Below are 2785 nucleotides of genomic sequence, written 5' to 3' on the forward strand. Positions count from 1 at the left end.
ACCCCACTTAACCGGGCTGTGGTTGGATGGCCCTCTACCCATCTCCCTTTCTCACCAGCTGCACCCATGACTCAGGGACTCTGCAGAGCTTCACTGCTCAAATCACTTCCCCCTTTCCATGCCCTTGGCCCCAGAGCCAGCTGCAGTCTTGTCCTGGACGCTGGGCCACTGATCAGCTTCCTCCCTCAGCCTCCCCGCCTCCTGTCTCATGTGCGGTTCAGGCCCCACTTGGCCCCAGCAGGGTCCTGTGAGTGTCGGCGCCGCCGCTGAAGCTTCCCCTCCTCACAGGCTCCTACTGCTTGCCCTCACCTTGGAGCAGAGCCCAGCGCTCTCAGCCCTGCTGTCAGGGCTGCAGCACATCTGCCCCTCCCTTCTCTCGCCCACTCTTATCGTGTCTCTGTTGCTCTGGGTCCTCTCTGCCGCGATGCAGACCACGTGCCTTTCTCCCCATCTTCCGGGCTGTCTCTCTCTTGGCACATCTTCCCGTCAGCTTCCCACCCACTTCTCTCCCTTCCATCCTCAGATCAGTTCCCATTTCTTCTGGGAGCCTGAAAAGACCACCAGGACTGTTGCCTCATTGGCCTCAGTGAGCTCATCCTTGGTCCTCGTCACCCGGCTGTCTTTCTGCATCCGGAAGTGGGCGGAGCGAGGGTGAGACAGCCCTTGGCTCCACCCACTCATCTGTGCATCTCTCACCCAGATCTGAATGGCACGTCACTGCCCATCCTGGAGGGCCAGTTCCTGCGCCTGGTCTGTGTGGCCGACAGCAACCCCCCAGCCACGCTGAGCTGGCTCTGGGAGGGAAAACCCCTGAGTCCCTCCCAGCGCTCAGCCCCCGGGGTCCTGGAGATACCCCGTGTCGAGGTCGGAGATGGAGGAGAAGTCACCTGCCGAGCTCAGCACCCACTGGGCTCCCAGCAAGTTTCCTTCAGCCTCTCTGTGCAGAGTGAGTTGCAGGACAGGTGCTGAGGGCGGGCAGCCTGGGCAGGTGTGTGCCTTTGGGAGGGCTGGGTCTGGGGACTGAGCTTCACCCCCTCTCCCTTCCCCAGAAGGCCCCCCTCCCTGCAGCTGTGAGACTGAGGAGCAGCAGGGCTCCTGGCCCCTGGTCCTCACCCTGATCAGAGGGGCCCTCATGGGGGCTGGCTTCCTCCTCACCTATGGCCTCACCTGGACCTACTACAGCAGGTGAGCACACCTGTCCCCCTTCAGGGAAGTCCAGGGAATGGCTCTGGAGTTGCCGGTGGGGCTGGGCGGTCCTGTCCTGCCTGCAGCTAAACTGTGTGACTCTCCAGGGACTTCCGTGTTGGTCCTGTAGCTAAGATTCCAGGTTTCCCCTGCAGGGGGCAGGGGTTGGATCCCGGGCTGGGGACTAAGATCCCACCTGCCTTGAGGCAGAGCCCAGAATGAATGAAATGGGTCTGCCTCTCTGACCTGAGACCGTGTTGGCTCTGCAGGTGTGGCGGCCAGTAGGGAGCTGGGCTGAGGGGTGTTGCTGAGCCTCGCTCCCTGTCATGACGAGATTCACCTGAGGATGCAGAGCCCAGAGGACACATGTGGGGACATCACTGGGTGCTTCTCCCTGGAAACCCTCCAGTCAAACCCTGTGTTATTTGCATCCATGAGCTTTTATTTGTGGTGATGATTGTGTGACAACAGGAAGAGTCAGTTCCACTGAAAGGAGACTTTCTGACTTACCTCACTTAGTATGAGATTATCCATGTTTTTATATCAATAACTCATTGTTGGTTTTGCCATGGATTTTGTCTTGACAGTGGTATTTTATGTATGACTATTCCTCCAGTTATGTATGACCCCTAAAATACGATGACATTGCATTTGTTTCCATGTTTTGGCTCTTTCAACATATCATTGATATGAATGTTGTGATGAAAATAGGAAGGCTAGCAAGTTTTCCTGGTGGGTATGGAACTGCTTCGTCATAAGTTTGGCATCTATTTAGTTCTAGAAGGTACCTTCAAAGGGTTCTCTTGAGTACTCAAGTGAATTTCCATCCCCCCATCATATTTGAGGGTTCTGAGCTGTTTGTATCCTCAGCATCACTTGTATTAGCAGTAGGTTTGGTGTTCAGTCCTGCCTTCCACTGTGGCAGTGTCTCCTTACCTTTTTATTTCCTTTATAGCAATGTGATATTGAGCTATTTGAATATCTTCTTTTGTGAAATTCCTGTTTGAGTTTTTGCCCATTTAAAAATAAAAACTGGGCAATCTTTTTCTTATTGAGTTCTTTGTTCTGGGTATGATTTTTAAAATTAAAGTATAATTGATATATAATGTTGTGTTAGTGTCACAGTATAGCAAAGGGATGCAGCTATATATGTATATTTCTCTCAGATTCACTTCCACTATAAATTATTACAAGATACTGAGTAGAGTTCCCTGTGCTATACAGTCAGTCTTTGTTGGTTATCTATTTTATACACAGTTGTGTGTATATGTCAATCCCAATCTCCCAATTTATCCCTCCTTCTTTTAAAAGTGTTTATTTTTTAAGAAACAAAGATGTAAACATATATCGAAATAAATATAAAACCAATATTCGTTTGCTCTCACAACCTGTTCCTGGGAGTGTCTCAAATGTATATGTTTATTGTCATATTTAGGAAATCTTCATGAGATTTCTCCCTTAAAGAATAGTAACATTACAGGTTGTTTCCACACGTGGCTCAAGCCCTTCCTGTGGCTTTGAAAACAAGGCTGTGAAGATTGTTGTTGTTGTTCAGTCTCTCAGTTGTGTCTGAATCTTGGTGAGACCTCATGGACTGCAG

General features: G+C 50.8%; 1 long non-coding RNA gene across 1 annotated transcript; it reads left to right on the forward strand.

Annotated features, from left to right (window-relative positions):
- The first annotated feature begins 57 nt into the window (after nucleotides 1-57).
- Nucleotides 58-2543, forward strand: LOC120859808. The gene is made up of 3 exons (XR_005720158.1): nucleotides 58-946; nucleotides 1050-1185; nucleotides 1455-2543. It is a non-coding gene; the product is annotated as an uncharacterized LOC120859808 (long non-coding RNA).
- The last annotated feature ends 242 nt before the right edge of the window (nucleotides 2544-2785 follow it).

This window comes from Oryx dammah, unplaced genomic scaffold (genome assembly GCF_014754425.2).
Source record: "Oryx dammah isolate SB20612 unplaced genomic scaffold, SCBI_Odam_1.1 HiC_scaffold_3294, whole genome shotgun sequence".
In the NCBI taxonomy this organism is placed as follows: Eukaryota; Metazoa; Chordata; class Mammalia; order Artiodactyla; family Bovidae; genus Oryx; species Oryx dammah.